Genomic DNA, 19,414 nt, shown 5'->3' on the forward strand with positions numbered 1-19,414 from the left:
TAAATCTTATAATTCTTTTATTAAATCTATTCCTAATTATTTTATCTCTTGATACTATTATTGGAATTATTTCCTTAATGTCACTTCCAGAATGTTCACTGCTAGTGTACAGAAATACAATTGATTTTTGTTTGTTAATATTGTATCCTGCAACTTTGCTGAACTCATTTATTAGTTCTGATAATTTTTTTGTTTGTTTTTAGTGGAATATTTAGGATGTTTTAATAAGCAAGATCATGTCATTTGCAAATAGAGATATAGAGATAGTTTTACTTCCTTTTCAATTTGAATGCCTTTTATTTATTTTTCTTGCCTTATTGCCCAGGCTGGAGCTTCCAACATATTACAAATAGAAGTGGTAAAAGTAGATTTTTTTTCTTATTTCTGATCTTAGAGAGAAAGCCATCAGTCTTTCAGTGTTTAATATGATCTTAGATATAGGTGTGTTATAGGTGCCTTTGGTCAGGTTTAGGAAGCTTCCTTATATGCCTATTTTGTTGAATATTACTTACTGTGAAATGCATTAGATTTTGTCAAATAATTTTTTTTTTTGAGACTGGGCTGTCTCACTCTGTTGCTCAGACTGGAGTGCAGTGGTACAATCTCAGCTCACTGCAACCTCCTGCTCCTGGGCTCAAGCGATTCTCCTGCCTCAGCCTCCTGAGTAGCTGGGATTACAGGCACGTGCCATCACGCCTGGCTAATTTTTGTATTTTTTAGTAGAGATAGGGTTTCGCCATGTTGGCCAGGCTGGTCTTGAACTCCTGACCTCAGGTGATCCACCCACCTCGGCCTCCCAAAGTGCTGGGGTAGCAGGTGTGAGCCACTGTGCCTGACCAAATAATTTTTCTCAGTCGATTGTGATTTTTGTCCCTTACTTTATTGATATGGCTATTACATTTATTTTTTATGTTAAACTAACCTTGCATTCTTACATTAAATTCTACTTAGTCGTGGCATATAATCCTTTTTTTACATGTTGCTAGATTCAGTTTGCTAGTATTTTAAGATTTTTGCAACTGTATTCATAAAGATAATTACAGTGTCTTTATTTGGTTTTGGTATCAGAGTAATACTGGTCTCAGAGAATAAGTTGGGAAGTATTCACTCCCCTTCTATTTTTTGGAACAGTTTTTGAAGAACTGGTAGTCCTTCTTTGCTAAATGTTTGGTAGGATTCACCAGTGAAGCCAACTTGATCTGAGCTTTTCTTTTCTTTTTTCTTTTTTTTTTTTTTTTTTAAATACACCAGCCTGAACAGATCTGGGCTTTCCTTTGTGGGATTTTAAAAAATCACTAACTCAGTCTGTTTACTTGTTAAAGTTCCTTCTTTAGTTAATTTTGTTAATTTATGACTTTCCAGGATTTTTTCCATTTCATCTAAGTTTTCTAATTAGTTGCCATACAGTTGTTCCATTATCATTCTTTTTATTTCTGTAAGATCAGTAGTAATTTCCCATCTTTCATTCCTTATTTTGGTAATTTAAGTCTTCATTTTTCTTGGTCAACTAGCTAAGGTTTGTCAATTTTGTTGATCTTTTCAAATAACTAACTTTTGGTTTCATGAATTTTCTCTGTTGTATTTTTCTATTTCTGTTTTCTATTTCATTGTGTTTGGAAAACATACTTTGTATTATAATAATGATTTTAGATCTATTGAGGCTGTTTTATGACCTATTATATGGTCTATTCTGGAGAATTTTCATGTGCATTTGAGAAGAATACGTATTTCACTGATGCAGGTGGAGTGCTCTATAGATGTCTGTTAGGTGTAGTTAGTTTATAGTGTCCTGATGTCCTCTATTCATATCCTTGTTGATCTTCTGTCTAATTGTTCTGTCCATTATTGAAAGCAAAGTATTGAACTTTATTACTGTTATCATTGAATTGTTGGTTTTTCCCTTCAATTCTGTCAGTTTTTGCTATATGTATTTTTGTGGTTCTGTTATTGGGTGTATATATATTTATAATTGTTATATCTTCCTGAGACATTAGCTCTTTTATCATTATAAAATGTCCCTATTAATCTCTAGTAACATTTTGTGTAATAGTATTTTATTTGCTATTATTAGAGCCACTCCAGCTCTCTTATGGTTGCTGTTGCCAGATATATATTTTTCCATCCTTTTACTTTCTATCTATTTGCATTTTTTAATCTAAAGTGTGTCTCTTGTAGACTGCATATAGTTGGATTATGTTTGTATTCATGGTATTCTGGCAATCTCTGTCTTTTGACTGGATTGTTTAATCCGCTCACTTTTCACCTTGTCATTGTCATTGATCCATTTAGATTCACCTTTGTGTTTTTCTTTTTGCTTTCTATATATTTCATGACTACTCTGTTCCTCTTTTCCTCCCTTATTAACTTCCTTTGTTTTATGTTGATATTTTCTAGTGTACCATTTTACTTCTTTAGTAATTTTTTCACTATATGTATATATTTTTTAATTTTTATTTTTATTCTTTCTTTGAGACAGAGTGTCACTTTGTCACACAGGCTGGAGTGCAGTGGTACAATCATAGCTCACTGCAGCCTCAAACTCCTAGGCTCAACAGTCCTCCTGCCTCAGCCTCCCACGTAGCTAGGACTACATGTGTGTACCCTCATGCCAGATAATTTTTTAAATTTTTTGTAGAGACAGGGTTTCACTATGTTGTCCAGGCTGTTCTGAACTGCTGGTCTCAAGTGATCCTCCTTCCTTGACCTCCCAAAGTGCTGGGATTTCAGGCATGAGAAAATGTGTCTGGCCCTGAGGTAATTTCTTAATGTCCTCTATAATGCTTATAATACCTTTCTTAATGTATCAAAATCAACTTTAGATGTATACTACCTTAATTCTAGTAAGATATAGAAACTTTGCTCTTATATATAGCTCCGTTCTCTCCCTACTGTTTTGTGGTTACTACTGCTATACATATTAAGGTGTATATATATTACAAATCCAATAATATATTGTTATAATTACTGCTTTATATAATCCTCCCAAAGTGCTGGGATTACAGACGTGAGCCACCACGCCTGGCCAATCCTATGTCTTTTAAAGAAGCTAAGAAAAGAAGTAAGAGCAGAAATACATGTATAGAGTTTCTTCTTTAAAAAAGTACTAGGCCTGGCCCGGTGGCTCACATTTGTTATCCTAGCACTTTGGGAGGCCAAGGAAGGCAGATTGCTTGAACTCAGGGGTTTGAGACCAGCCTGGGCAACACACTGAGACCCCGTCTTTACAAAAAATGTAAAAATTAGCCTGGCATGGTAGTGTGTGCCTGCAGTCCCAGCTACTTGGGGAGCTGAGGTAGGAAGATCACTTGAGCCCGGGAGGCAGAGGTTGCAGTGAGCCAAAATCACACCACTGCCAGCCTGGGCAACAGAGCAAGGCTCTGTCTTTAAAAAAAAAAATCCAGAGACTTTAAATTATTGTTTTTAGGTTACTCACTAGTTATATGATTATATTTTGCTGGAGAGAGGGTCTACATCCCTCACGTAGCCATTCTGGAACCACCCTGCAGATGATGCGCCTCGTCTTTTTATCTCTTAGTCTTTCTGAACAAGATTCTGAATTAATCCTTCAGTACTAATTTCTAATATCCTTGAAACTTTCTACTTGATTCTTTTTCCTGACTACCTGTTCTTATTTTATTTCTATTTGTTTTAGTTTCCTATTTTTTGACATTTTAAATGTAAATGATTTCTTCATTATTATTTAAGCATCTCAACTTTATTTTTCATTTTCTTCTACAACATTCAATTTATATTCCAGTGGGTGATTTTAATGACTGTCTTTCTTCATATGTTTTGGGATTTTAGTTTGCAAGTCCTTTTTCTTTTTTTGAGAGTGTCTTGCTTTGTTGCCCAGGCTGGAGTGCAGTGGAATGATTATAGTTCACTGCAGCCTTGACCTCTTGGGCTCAAGCATTCCTCCAACCTCTGCCTCCTGAATAGCTAGGACTACAGAGGTGTGCCATCAGACCAGCTAATTTTTTTATTTGTTTTATTTTTTTATTTTTATTTTTATTTTTATTTTTTTTTTGAGACGGAGTCTCATTCTGTCGCCCAGGCTGGAGTGCAGTGGCGCGATCTCGGCTCACTGCAAGCTCCGCCTCCCGGGTTCACGCCATTCTCCTGCCTCAGCCTCCCGAGTAGCTGGGACTACAGGCGCCCACAACCGCGCCCGGCTAATTTTTTGTATTTTTAGTAGAGACGGGGTTTCACCGTGGTCTCGATCTCCTGACCTTGTGATCCACCCGCCTCGGCCTCCCAAAGTGCTGGGATTACAGGCGTGAGCCACCGCGCCCGGCCTGTTTTTTTTTTGAGACAGAATCTTGCTCTGTCGCCCAGACTAAAGTGCAGTGGTGCATGTTGGTTCACAGCAACCTCCGCCTACCAGGTTCAAGAGTTTCTCCTCCCTCAGCCTCCCAGATAGCTGGAATTACAGATGCACCACCACGCCTGGCTAATTTTTGTATTTTTAGTACAGACAGGGTTTCACCATGTTGACCAGGCTGGTCTCGAACTCCTGACCTCAAGTGATCTACCCACCTCGGCCTCCCAAAGTGCTGGGATTACAGGCATCTGCCACTGTGCCTGGCCTAGTTTTTAAATTTTTTTGTAGAGATGGGGCTCGCTATGTTGCTCAGGCTGGTCTTGAACCCCTGGCCTCAAGCAATCCTCCTACCTCTGCCTCCCAAAGTACTGGGATAATAGGCATAAGCCACCATGCCCAGCTGCAAGTTCATTTTAAAGTAATTGTTTCATTCTTTTTTGTTGTTGATCTTTTTTCTGTCCTCCTTAGTTTTTACTTATCTCCATCTGGAAACATTAAGATTTCCTTCACTGAACATCTGGGCATCCTACTAAGAGCCAGATGTTATGATGACAATTCAGAATTTCTGCCCGAGTGGTATTGTGAATATGGCAGATTTCAGAACCAGCAGTTCCAGCTCATTCCAGACCACAGAGATGTCTGTGTGCTCCCATATTCCATATGTAGGCTCAGCAGAGGTCACCTACAATTGGTGTTTCTTATAAGCTTCATTCATAAGGAAGAGGAGATTCAACTTTTAAAGCAGTGACTGCAGCTCCAGCCCCACATTTAACCTGGAGCAATTTTAGACCCTTTTAGCTTCTGGACTGATGTTGCCTCTGCCTATTACTTGGACCTACAGCCAAGCAGGCCCGCTGCTTCCACTCTGCCCATTGATTTACATTGCCATTGCATTTCTGGTTGGAGGTATATTTATCTTGGTTTTGAACTCATCTACATGCTTTTAGGCTTTTCTTATCTGTCATTGCTTTTGCTTGGAACAGAATCAGTGATTAAAGTGAGATCATTGCCCCAGCTTGCCCAGAGTCCCAATCCCATCCTGAATTTGCAGTCAGACATTTCAGGCTGTAGTCTTTAGCTTCTCTGTAACATTCACAATAGCTTTCTGGATGGAAGCGATGGGTGGAATGGATCAGCAAGACACAGAAACCAGGAGTAAAAAGAAATATGAACCAGAGTTTGGGTAGGGTAATGGTGAGGCCTGCGGCAGGGTTCCCAGCACAGCAAGATTCTGTGCAGGACCACAAAGTTAGAAGTGAAACCGAGGTGGCTGGAGGTGGTGGCTCACGCCTGTAATCCCAGCATTTTGGGAGGCCAAGATGGGCGGATCACCTGAGGTCGGGAGTAAAAATACAAAATTAGCCGGGCATGGTGGCACATGCCTGTAATCCCAGCTACTCAGGAGGCTGAGGGAGGAGAATTGCTTGAACCCGGGAGGCAGAAGTTGCGGTGAGCTGAGATCGCGCCATTGCACTCCAGCCTGGGCAACAAGAGCGAAACTCGGTCTCAAAAAAAAAAGAAATTAAAACGAAGTAAGATGTTCAAGGTCAGTGTCTAAAGCAGGAAACAGCTAGATTACTAAGGAGTAATCTAGTAGCACTGTGTTCTGACAAAGATGTTACTAACGGAGGCCCTGTGGGAGCCATGATCTACCCAGCCATACTGCCCAAAGGAAAAATATTTCAAGAGCCAAGGTTTATTAAAGCAAAAGTAGGCCGGGCTCAGTGGCTCACACTTGTAATCTCAGCACTTCGGGAGGCTTAGGCAGGAGCCTCGCTTGAGCCCAGGAGTTCGGTACATAATGAGATCCCACCTCTACGAAAAGAATTTTTTTCGTTCCTGCTACTTGGGAAACTTGGACAGGAGGCTTGCTTGAGCTCAGGAGGTTGAAGCTGCAGTGAGCCGTGTTCACACCACTGTACTGCAGCCTGGGCAACAGAGTGAGATCCTGTCTCAAAAAACAAAGAAGAAAATGGATTTGGGATTTGGGTCTCCTCCAGGAGAATTTGTCCTCTCAAATTTTCTTATATTATGGTCTAACTCTTTCAAGGCCCTAAACTATCCGTTGATGGTAGGATCCTGCTTCTTAGGGTCTTTGAAGAAGGCTTTTAATTTATGTATTTTTGGATTCTTGGTTCTCCTTCATCAGGAGCTCATCTATGATTCCATATCTTTCTGGAACAGGAACTTGAGTCTTAGGCCTTAAGAGATAAGAGATTTTTTTGTTGGTTTTTTTGTTTTGTTTTGTTTTGTTTTGTTTTGAGACGGAGTCTCGCTCAGTCGCCCAGGCTGGAGTGCGGTGGCGCGATCTCGGCTCACTGCAAGCTCCGCCTCCCGGGTTCCTGCCATTCTCCTGCCTCAGCCTCCCGAGTAGCCGGGACTACAGGCGCCGCCACCACGCCCGGCTAGTTTTTTGTATTTTTAGTAGAGACGGGGTTTCACCGTGTTAGCCAGGATGGTCTCGATCTCCTGACTTTGTGATCCGCCCACCTCGGCCTCCCAAAGTGCTGGGATTACAGGCGTGAGCCACCGCGCCCGGCAAGATTTTTTTTTAAACACAATACTTGGTGTTTCATTGTATTCCCAATGCGTAATTTAATAATGGCTATTTTCAGGATTTGGGCACTATAGGGAAAATAAATAACTATTAATGGAATCTGGCTACCAAATGTGTTCACCAGAAAATAAGAAATAACTACTCTGGGTTGGACACGGTGGCTCACACCTCTAATCCCAGCACTTAGGGAGGCTGAGACAGGTGGATCACTTGAGGTCAGGAATTCGACACCAGCCTGGCCACCATGGTGAAACCCCATCTCTACTAAAAATACAAAAACTAGCCAAGCGTGGTGGTGGGCGCCTGTAATCCCAGCTGCTCTGGGAGGCTGAGGCAGGAGAATTGCTTGAACCCAAGAGGCGGAGGTTACAGTGAGCTGAGGTCGCATCACTGCACTCCAGCCTGGGTGACAGAGCAAGACTCCATCTCAAAAAAAAAAAAAAAAAGTAAGAAAGAACCTCTCTGAGATAATTAGTTAGGTTAAAATTTTTTAAAAAACTACTTACTGGTTTCAATTCCAAAATACTAAAAGATTGTGATCAAAACTAAGAGTTTGCCTTGGCTTTTAGTTGCATTTTGAAAATCCTCTTAAATGTCGAGTTCCTAGGAATTTGGAAAAGCCTTGTTTGAGGATTGTCTCTTGGTTGAGATCTGAAATGTTTAATAAGCTATCAACCTGTATTCTTCCCATTTCCTCAGGATGCTTTTTTTGTTTTTGGGGGCGTTTTTTTGAGACAAGGTCTCACTCGGTCACCCAGGCTAGAGTGCAGTGGTGGAATCACAGCTCACTGCAGCCTCAACCTCCTGGGCTCAAACAATCCTCTCACCTCAGCCCACTGACCGAATAACTGGGACTACAGGCGCGTGCCACCACACCCAGCTAATTTTTATATTTTTGTGTAGAGATGGGGTTTCTCCATGTTGCCCAGGCTGGTCTCAAATTCCTGAGCTCAAGCCATCCGCCCACCTCATCCTCCTAAAGTGCTGGGATTACAGGCATGAGGCACCGTGTCCAGCCTTCAGGCTGCTTTTGAAATCCCATACATGTTAGCATATGAGGTTGCTAACAATGATTTCACATTCTTCTAAGTTCTGAGCCCTAGGACCGTCAGGTGAAGGCAGCCAGTACCTGGGGGATGATGTGTGTGACTTACATGGTCATCCCAAAGGACAGTAAAATGATGCCCAGCATTCTCTGCCAAAGACAGACTAAAAAAGGAGAGAAGAACACTGTCAAAAGGCATTGATTCCACGTTAGTTAGAAAGGACAAATGGAAATGACATGTGCACAGAGTTCTCCCACAGATATGATGAAGGCAAAGGAGAAGATGTATGAAGCTGGTTTGGCTAATTAGATCCTATATACTGATGTCTGAAAACACTAGTGGAATTAACATATACATTAATGGCATATTTTTACAATCTTGTAAATAGGTAGCATTTATTTCAGTGGTATAATATAAGAATAATTATCTTTTAGACCTGAGAAGAGTTTGCTTAGTAAGGTAAGGGTGGCTCAGCATCAATAAATGCATTAATTCACTTCATTAACTATTCAAAGGAGGAAATTGATAATGCTCATCTAAATAGATTTTTTAAATCTAAAAGAATTCAACATATTAAAAACTTTATTAAGGAAATTTTCAACTACACATATGTAGAGAGGATGGTATAACAAACTCTGTGTCAGTCAACTTCAACAATTACCAAATCAACATTTGCTTCTTTTTAATATTCGTGTTTTACTAACACTTTTAGTTCCCCTCAGGCTCTTGCATTTCTCCACAGACAGCAGGGTATGCTATAAATGATCACTCCCACCACCAAACACTCCAACATTTAGGAAGGTAGTGAAAGCCATTCCCTTTAGAATTTTTTGTACAGAGAGGTGAGAGATTGTTAGTAAACTTTTCCAGGAATAGCATGTATTTCTGTACACTTCTCGAATCTTTAAATGATTTCAAATGTCAAAATTATAGTACAGTAAACATGAATACAGTCTTAGTAATAGTCTCTTCTAATTTCATCTGATGAAAGACTTTCATGTTCGTCTGGGCACGGTGACTCACACCTGTAATCCCAACACTTTGGGAGGCTGAGGCAGGAAGATCACCTGAGGTCGGGAGTTCGAGACCAGCCTGACCAACATGGAGAAACCCCATCTCTACTAAAAATACAAAATTAGCAGGGCGTGGTGGCACATGCCTGTAATCCCAGCTACTTGGGAGGCCAAGGCAGGAGAATTGCTTGAACCCGGGAGGTGGAGGTTGCGGTGAGCTGAGATCGTACCATTGCACTCTAGCCTGGGCAACAAGAGCAAAACTCCATCTCAAAAAAAAAAAAAAAAAAAAAAAAGATTTTCATGTTCAAAAGAAGACAATGTCTTATATATCTAATCTTTTCAGCAACCATCAAAAAGGTCTAAGTCCATCAATAGGTGAATGGAGAAACAAATAGTGGTACATCCATACAGTGGAATCCTGCTCAGGAATAAAAAGGAATGATCTATTGATATATGCAACAATCTCAAAACAGTTGTGCTACATGAAGGAAACCAGACCGAAAAAAAGATGTTCCCTTTATATAAAAATCAAGAAAATGCAAATTAATGGATATAGAGAGAAAGCAGATCTATGAGTACCAAAGGCAGAGGCATAAGAGGGAAGGAACAAAAGAGAAATTCTCAAGAGGCAGGGTTTTGAGAAAACTTTTGAGGGTGAGGATGTGTTCACCATCTTGATTGTGATGATGGCTTCCCAGGTATACATGTCAAAACTTATCAAATTATATACCTTAAACATGTGCAGTTTATTGGATGTCTGTTAGACCTCAATAAAGTTGTTTTTAAAAATGTATACAAGTCCAGAGCTCTCCAGTCTCAAAAGTTTTTCTTAAATGTATAAGAACAGGCCGGGCGCAGTGGCTCATGCCTGTAATCCCAGCACTTTGGGAGACTGAGGTGGGCAGATCACCTAAAGTTAGGAGCTCAAGATCAGCCTGGCTCCCATCTCTACTAAAAATACAAAAATTAGCTGGGCGTGGTGGCGGGTGCCTGTAATTCCAGCTACTCGGGAGGCTGAGGCAGGAGAATTGCTTGAACCCAAAAGGTGGAGGTTGCATTGAGCCAAGATCGCACCATTGCACTCCAGCCTGGGTGACAAGAGCAAAACTACGTATCCAAAAAAAAAAAAGCATAATAACAGACTTTGATAGAATTTACCTTTGACTTAACGGCTATATTTGGTCCTCAGAAACTTTATGATGTTCTCTAAGAGTTAGCTCACTCAGTCATTAAAATTCTTCCAGATATTTACAAACAGATAGGTGTGTATAAACAAATAAAATATGTTAGCTTATGACATAGGGCTAGAGAGTTAAAATTAAAAAAAAGGTTTTTAATGTTAATAAGTTAGCACAACTTATTTTATACCACATAAATAGTGAAAGAAAGCCTGCTTAACTTGAAATGTTATCTTCCAGAAACCTCCAACACATAGCACACTTGTCAGCAAAACACTAACAGTCTGCTCGTTAAAGAACGTCTTGAAGAAGACAAAGGTGCCTAGTACTCTTGCTACTTTTCAGTATTTACTCAACTTCCTGGCCAATGAAATAAGACCAGGGTAAGAACAGATACCTTAAAAAGGTACAGGAAGCAAAGAGACTAGTGTGATTATGTAGAGACAGTATGATCATCTAATTAAAGAATCAACAGAAAAATTACTGGAACTATAAGAGAATTCAATATAGTATTCTTAGCCTTCCTATATGCCAGAATATCCATTTAGAAAACACAGCTGGGTATCAGGGGAAGATATCGTTTATGACAGCAGCAAAAATTGGCCTACAAAATATTCAGGAGCAAACCTATCAAAAATGTGCAAGACCTGTTTGAAGAGACCCTTGCCGCACACGGAAGAGGGAATTTAAGTGAACAGATACTTCATGGACTGATTGGGAAGACCCAGTGTGGCCAAGATGTTGGAACAGGACTCTCCTGAGACCTTGGGACAGCACCATGTCACCGTCCTTCCTACTTCTGGAAATTAATTAGGATATGGTTTTTTGTTTGTTTGTTTTTTTTTTTTTTGAGACAGAGTCTCACTATCACTGAGGCTGGAGTGCAGTGGCACGATCTTGACTCACTGCAACCTCTGCCTCCTGGGTTCAAGTGATGCTCCTGCCTCCGCCTCTGAAATAGCTGAGATTACAGGTGTGCGCCACCACACCCAGCTAATTTTTTTTTTGTATTTTAGGTAGAGACAGGGTTTCACCATGTTGGCCAGGCTGGTCTCGAACTCCTGACCTCAAGTGATCTGCCTGCCTTGGCCTCCCAAGGCATATGTTTTTTTAATGAGGCAAGTTGCATCAATATCTCATAGAAAATAATAGCTACCTGGAGCATCTTTTGTTCAAAACATCTTGGTTTGGAGATTGTGCTGGCTTGTCCTGCGGCCTCAGTGCCCTGAATTGAGTGAATGAAGTGAAACCATGGTTAGGCTGTCTCCTCCACAGGTGAGGTGAAGAGGTTATCCCTGGAGTCACTTCAGCCCAGAGTTTCTGCCTTCGAAGCTGTCTCCCTGTGGTACCCATAAAGCATGACTGTGGCTGACCACGTGTCTCTGCCTCCACCTTTAGGCTAAGTGAGCCACACCAGTTCAGTAACCCCAGCAGAGCACTGTGGGTGGTCTCTGAGTATGTTGGGAGCATCGTTTTCACAGTGGATGAAAGAAGAAAGAACAGTAAAGCCCTTTGATGGGTCTTTCTTGTGGTCCTGAAACTTACATGTGAGACTAATTAAGGCCAGGCGCGGTGGCTTATGCTGGTAATCCCAGCACTTTGAGAGGCCAGTGTGGGCAGATCACGAGGTCAGGAGTTCGAGACCAGCCTGGCTAATATGGTGAAACCCCATCTCTCCTAAAAATACAAAAATTAGCTGGGCATGGTGGTGGGCACCTGTAATCCCTGCTACTCGGGAGGCTGAGGCAGGAAAATCGTTTGAACCTGAGAGGCAGAGTTTGCAGTGAGCCAAGATTGTGCCATTGCACGCCAGCCTGGGCAACAAGAGTGAAACTCCGTCTCAAAAACAAAAGAAATACCTGTGGCTGGCAAACTGGCTGAATAGGAATAGCTCTGGTCTGTAGCTCCCAGTGAGATCAACACAGAAGGTGGGTGATTTCTGCATTTCCAACTGAGGTATCTGGCTCATCTCATTGGGACTGGTTAGACACTGGGTGCAGCCCACGGAGGGCAAGCAGAAGCAGCGTGGGGCGTTGCCTCCCCTGGGAAGTGCAAGGGGTCCGGGAACTCTATCAAATTATAAGAGAATTCAATATAGTATTCTTAGCCTTCCTATATGCCAGAATATTTAGAAAACATAGTTGGGTACCCAGGGAAGCCGTAAGAAACTGTGCCTTGAGGGACAGAGCACTCCAACCCAGATAGTACACTTTTCCCACAGTCTTTGCAACCCACAGACCAGAAGATTTCCTCTAGTGCCTACACCACCAGGGTCCTGGGTTTCCAGCACAAAACTGGGTGGCCGTTTGGGCAGACACCGAACTAACTGCAGGAGTTGTTTTTCATACCCCAGTGGTGCCTGGAACACCAGTGAGACAGAACCATTCACACCCCTGAAAAGGGGACTGAAGCCAGGGAGCCAAGAGGTCTAGCTCAGTGAATCCCACCCCCACGGAGCCCAGCAAGCTAAGATCCAATGGCTCAAAATTCTTGCTGCCAGCACAGAAGTCTGAAGTCAACCTGGGACGCTTGAGCTTGGTAGGGGGAGGGGTGTCCACCATTACTGAGGCTTGAGTAGGTGGTTTTCCCCTCACAGTGTAAACAAAGCCGCCAGGAAGTCTAAACTAGGCGGAGCACACTGCAGCTCAGCAAAGCCACTGCAGCCAGATTGCCTCTCTAGATTCCCCCTCTCTGGGCAGGGAATCTCTGAAAGAAAGGTAGCAGCCTCAGTCAGGGGCTCCCATCTCCCTGGGACAAAGCACCTCGGGGAAGGGGCAACTGTGGGAGCAGCTTCAGCAGACTTACTGCCTGGCGGCTCTGAAGAGAGCAACAGATCTCCCACACAGTGCTTGAGCTCTGCTAAGGGACAGACCACCTCCTCAAATGGGTCCCTGACCCCCGTGCTTCCTGACTGGGAGACACCTCCCAGCAGGGGTCGATGGACACCTCATACAGGAGAGCTCCAACTGGCATCTGGCGGGTGCCCCTCTGGGACGAACCTTCCGGAGAAAGGAATAGGCAGCAATCTTGGCTCTTCTGCAGCCTTTGCTGGTGATACCCTGGCAAACAGCGTCTGGTGTGGACTTCCAACAAACTCCAGCAGACCTGCAGCAGAGGGGCCTGTTAGAAAGAAAACTAACAAACAGAAAGGAATAGCATCAACATCAACAAAAAGGACGTCCACACAGAACCCCCATCCAAAGATCACCAATATCAAAGATCAAAGATAGATAAATCCATGAAGATGAGGAAAAAACAGCGCAAAAAGGCTGAAAATTCCAAAAACCAGAATGCCTCTTCTATTCCAAAGGATCGCAACTCCTCGCCAGCAAGGGAAGAAAACAGGACAGAGAATGAATTTAACGAATTGACAGAAGTAGGCTTTAGAAGGTGGGTAATAACAAACTCCTTGGAGCTAAAGGAGCATGTTCTAACCCAATGAAAGGAAGCTAAGAACCTTGAGAAAAGGTTAGAGGAATTGCTAACTAGAATAACCATTGTAGAGAAGAACATAAATGACCTGATGGAGCTAAAAAACACAGCACAAGAACTTTGTGAAGCATACACAAGTGTCAATAGCCAAATTGATCAAGCAAAAGAAAGGATATCAGAGATTGGAGATCAACTTAATGAAATAAAGTGTGAAGACAAGATTAGAGAAAAAATAATGAAAAGGAATGAACAAAGCCTCCAAGAAATATGGGACTATGTGAAAAGACCAAACCTATATTTTATTGGTGTACCTGAAAGTGATGGGGAGAATGGAACTGAGTTGGAAAACACTCTGCAGGATATTATCCAGGAGAACTTCCCCAACCCAGCAAGACAGGCCAACATTCAAATTCAGGAAGTACAGAGAACACCACAAAGATACTCCTCAAGAAGAGCAAGCCAAGACACATAATCATCAGATTCACCAAGGTTGAAATGAAGGAAAAAATGTTAAGGGCAGCCAGAGAGAAAGGTCAGGTTACCCACAAAGGGAAGCCCATCAGACTAACAGCGGATCTCTCTGCAGAAACCCTACAAGCCAGAAGAGAGTGGAGTCCAATATTCAACTTTTTTTTTTTTTGAGATGGAGTTTTACTCTGTTGCCCAGGCTGGAGTGCAGTGGCATGATCTCGGCTCACTGCAAGCTCCACCTTCCGGGTTCATGCCATTCTCCTGCCTCAGCCTCCCGAGTAGCTGGGACTACAGGCGCCCGCCACCACGCCCAGCTAATTTTTTGTATTTTTCAGTATAGACGGGGATTCACTGTGTTAGCCAGGATGGTCTTGATCTCCTGACCTCGTGATCCACCTGCCTCAGCCTCCCAAAGTGCTGGGATTACAGGCATGAGCCACCATTTCTGGCCAACATTCTTAAAGAAAAGAATTTTCAACCCAGAATTTTATATCCAGCCAAACTATGCTTCATAAGCGAAGGAGAAATAAAATCCTTTACAGACAAGCAAATGCTGAGAGATTTTGTCACTACCCTGCCCTACAAGAGCTCCTGAAGGAAGCACTGAACATGGAAAGGAAAAACCAGCACCAGCCACTGCAAAAACATACCAAATTGTAAAGGCCATCAACACTATGAAGAAATTGCATCAACTAATGGACAAAATAACCAGCTAGCATCATAATGACAGGATCAAATTCACACAAAACAATATTAAACCTAAATGTAAACAAGCTAAATGCCCCAATTAAAAGATACAGACTGGCAAATTGGATAAAGGTCAAGACCCATCGGTGTGCTATATTCAGGAGACCCATCTCAAGTGCAGAGACACACATAGGCTCAAAATAAAGGCATGGAGGAATATTTACCAAGCAAATGGAAAGCGAAAAGAAGCAAGGGTTGCAATCCTAGTCTCTGATAAAACAGACTTTAAGCCAACAATGATCAAAAAAGACAAAGAAGGCCATTACATAATGGTAAAGGGATCAATGCAACAAGAAGAGGTAACTATCCTAAACATATATGCACCCAATACAGAAGCACCCAGATTCATAAATCAAGTTCTTAGAGACCTACAAAGAGACTTAGACTCCTACACAATAATAGTGGGAGATTTTAACACCCCACGGTCAATATTAGACAGATCAATGAGACAGAAAATTAACAAGGATATTCAGGACTTGAACTCAGCTCTGGTCCAAGTGGACTTAATACACATCTACAGAACTCTCCATCTCAAATCAACACAATATACATTCTTCTCAGCACCACATGGCACTTATTCTAAAATTGACCACATAATTGAAAATAAAACACTCCTCAGCAAATGCAAGAGAATGGAAATCATAATAAACAGTCTCTCAGACCACAGTGCAATCAAATTAGAACTCAGGAATAAGAAACTCACTCAAAACTGCACAACTGCATGGAAACTGAACAACCTGCTCCTGAATGACTACTGGGTAAATAACGAAATTAAGGCAGAAATAAATAAGTTCTTTGAAACCAATAAGAACAAAGACACAACATACCAGAATCTCTGGGACACAGTTAAAGCACTGTTTAGGGAGAAATTTATAGCACTAAATGCCCAAAGGAGAAAGCAGGAAAGATCTAGAATGGACACCCTAACATCACAATTAAAAGAACTAGAGAAGCGAGAGCAAACAAATTCAAAAGCTAGCAGAAGACAACAGATAACTAAGATCAGAGCAGAACTGAAGGAGTTACAGACACCAAAAAATCCTTCAAAGAAACCAATGAATCAAGGAGCTGGTTTCTGAAAAGATCAACGAAATAGACCACTATCCAGATGAATAAAGAAGAAAAGAGAGAAGAATCAAATAGACACAATAAAAAAATTATAAAGCCAACACCACCACTGATCCCACAGAAATATAAACTACCCTCAGAGAATATTATAAACACCTCTACACAAATAAACTAGAAAATCTAGAATAAATGGGTAAATTCCTGGACACGTACACCCTCCCAAGACTAAACCAGGAAGAAGTCGAATCCCTGAATAGGCCAATAACAAGTTCTGAAATTGAGGCAGTAATTAGTAGCCTACCAACCAAAAAAAAGCCCAGGACCATATGGATTCACAGCCGAATTCTACCAGAGGTACAAAGAGGAGCTGGTACCATTCCAAACAATAGAAACAATAGAAAAAGAGGAACTTGATTCCAGTATCATCCTGATACCAAAACCTGGCAGAGACACAACAAAAAAAGAATATTTCAGGCCAATATTCCTGATGAACATTAATGCGAACATCCTCAATAAAATACTGGCAAACCAAATCCAGCAGCACATCAAAAAGCTTATCCACCACCATCAAGTCAGCTTCATCCCTAGGATGCAAGGCTGGTTCAATATATGCAAATCAATAAACACAATCCATCACATAAACAGAACCAATGACAAAAACCACATAATTATCTCAATAGATGCAGAAAAGGCCTTCGATAAAATTCAACACCCCTTCATGCTAAAAACTCTCAATAAACTAGGTATTGATGGAATGTATCTCAAAATAATAAGAGCTATTTATGACGAACCCACAGTCAATATCATATTGAATGGGCAAAAGCTGGAGGCATTCCCTTTGAAAACTGGCACAAGACAAGGATGCCTTCTCTCATCAGTCCTGTTCAACATAGTATTGGAAGTTCTAGCCAGGGCAATCAAGCAAGAGAAAGAAATAGATGGTATTCAAATAGGAAGAGAGAGAGTCAAATTGTCTCTGTTTGCAGATGACATGATTGTATATTTAGAAAACCTCATCGTCTCAGCCCAAAATCTCCTTAAGCTGATAAGCAATTTCAGCAAAGTCTCAGGATACAAAATGTGCAAAAATCACAAGCATTCCTATACAGCAATAATAGACATACAGAGAGCCAAATCATGACTGAACTCCCATTCACAATTGCTACAAAGAGAATAAAATACTAGGAATACAACTTACAAGGGATGTGAAGGACCTCTTCAAGGAGAACTACAAACCACTGCTCAAGGAAATAAGAGAGGACACAAACAAATGGAAAAACATTCCATGCTCACGGACAGGAAGAATCAATATCCTGAAAATGGCCATACTGCCCTAAGTAATTTATAGATTCAATGCTGTCTCCATCAAGCTACCATTGACTTTCTTCACGGAATTGGAAAAACTACTTTAAATTTCATATGGAACCAAAATGGAGTTTGTATAGCCAAGACAATCCTAAGCAAAAAGAACGAAGCTGGAGGCATCATGCTACCTGACTTTAAACTATACTACGATGCTACAATAACCAAAACAACGTGGTACTGGTACCAAAACAGATATATAGACCAATGGAACAGAACAGAGGCCTCAGAAATAACGCCACACATCTACAACCATCTGATCTTTGACAAACCTGACAAAAACAAGGAATGGGGAAAGGATTCCCCATTTAATAAATGGTGTTGGGAAAACTGGCTACCATATGCAGAAAACTGAAATCGGACCCCTTCCTTACACCTTATACAAAAATTAACTCAAGATGGATTAAAGACTTAAACATAAGACCTAAAACCATAAAAACCCTAGAAGAAAACCTAGGCAATACCATTAAGGACATACTCATGGGCAAAGACTTCATGACTAAAACACCAAAAGCAATGGCAACAAAAGCAAAAATTGACACATGGGATCTAATTAAAACAAAGAACTTCTGCACAGCGAAAGAAACTACCATCAGAGTGAACAGGCAACCTACAGAATGGGAGAAAATTTTTGCAATCTATCCATCTGATAAAAGGCTAATTATCCAGAATCTACAAGGAACTTAAATTTACAAGAAAAAAACAACCCCATCAAAAAGTGGGCAAAGGATATGAATAGACACTTCTCAAAATAAGACATTTATGCAGCCAACAAACATATGAAAAAAAGTTCTTCATCACTGGTCATTAGAGAAATGCAAATCAAAACCACAATGAGATACCATCTCACGCCAGTTAGAATCGCAATCATTAAAAAGTCAGGAAACAACAGGTGCTGGAGAGGATGTGAAGAAATAGGAACACTTTTATACTGTTGGTGGGAGTGTGAATTAGTTCAACCATTATGGAAGACAGTGTGGCGATTCCTCAAGGATCTAGAACCAGAAATACCATTTGACCCAGCAATCCTATTACTGAGTATATACCCAAAGGATTAGAAATCATTCTACTATAAAGACACATGCACGTGTATGTTTATTGCAGCACTGTTCACAATAGCAAAGACTTAGAACCAACCCAAATGCCCATCAATGATAGACTGGATAAAGAAAATGTGGCACATATACACCATGGAATACTATGCAGTCATAAAAAAGGATGAGTTCATGTCCTTTGAAGGAACATGGATGAAGCTAGAAATCATCATTCTCAGCAAACTAACACAAGAACAGAAAACCAAACACCACATGTTCTCACTCATAAGTGGGAGTTGAACAATGAGAACACATGGACACAGGGAGGGGAACATCACACACTGGGGCCTATCTGGGGGTGGGGGGCTAGGGGAGAGATAGCATTAGGAGAAATACCTAATGTAGATGACGGGTTGATGGATGCAGCAAACCACCATGGCACGTGTATACCTATGTAACAAACCTGCACATTCTGCACATGTATCCCAGAACTTAAAGTATAATTTAAAAAATAAAAATAAATAAAATAATTAGAACAAAGTCCAGTAGTATAGAGGATTAGGCAATAATCAATAGGAACAGACAAATCTAATGTTGAAGTAGAATAATAGATCCAGAAATTAATTCCAAAGTCCTACCTATGGTTCTTTAATATGTGTGTCCTTGATATTAGCTTGTAATTAGCTCCATCAAGTGATAGTATCCAACGTATAATGGGCTTAGCAATTTCTTGCTTCTCTTGCTGCTTCTATATCTCTCTTCTTTCACAGTCTTGGAGTCCCCAACAACAGGGCAGAGGCTGAAGGGCACAGATCTTTTGTGTCGTATGGCTTGGCCTCCACTGAAGTAGGTGAGGGTGACCGTCCCTGGTATGGCAAGACAGGTCTGGGCAGGCCACAGTCTGGCTCTCCTGCCTGGCTTCCTGGGAATAATTGAGCAATTGCTCTATACCAGGCAGGATTCTGAATGCTTCCGCATCCCAATTTCGATCACTTCTGCAAGGTGACGCAGCTAGGAAAGATGTGACTCGGGCCACTCTGGCCTCCAGGACTCCTCTTCTGACCTCTCCTCAGTCGCTGTATTAGCCGGGCCGCCCTTCCCATGTTGACCTCCTCCCATATTTGCGTGTTGGCCTCACGGGCAGCGTCATGAAGCTGCCACCATGCCTGCCCCCCTTTGGTT

The 19,414-nt window shown here is 41.4% G+C and overlaps 1 protein-coding gene across 3 annotated transcripts in view; it reads left to right on the forward strand.

The window, feature by feature from the left end:
- Nucleotides 1-19,414, forward strand: part of RGS20 (regulator of G protein signaling 20) — an 80,350-nt gene that overhangs the window by 43,326 nt on the left and 17,610 nt on the right. The window lies entirely within an intron of this gene.

The sequence above is a fragment of the Macaca mulatta genome, chromosome 8, assembly GCF_049350105.2.
Source record: "Macaca mulatta isolate MMU2019108-1 chromosome 8, T2T-MMU8v2.0, whole genome shotgun sequence".
Classification (NCBI taxonomy): Eukaryota; Metazoa; Chordata; class Mammalia; order Primates; family Cercopithecidae; genus Macaca; species Macaca mulatta.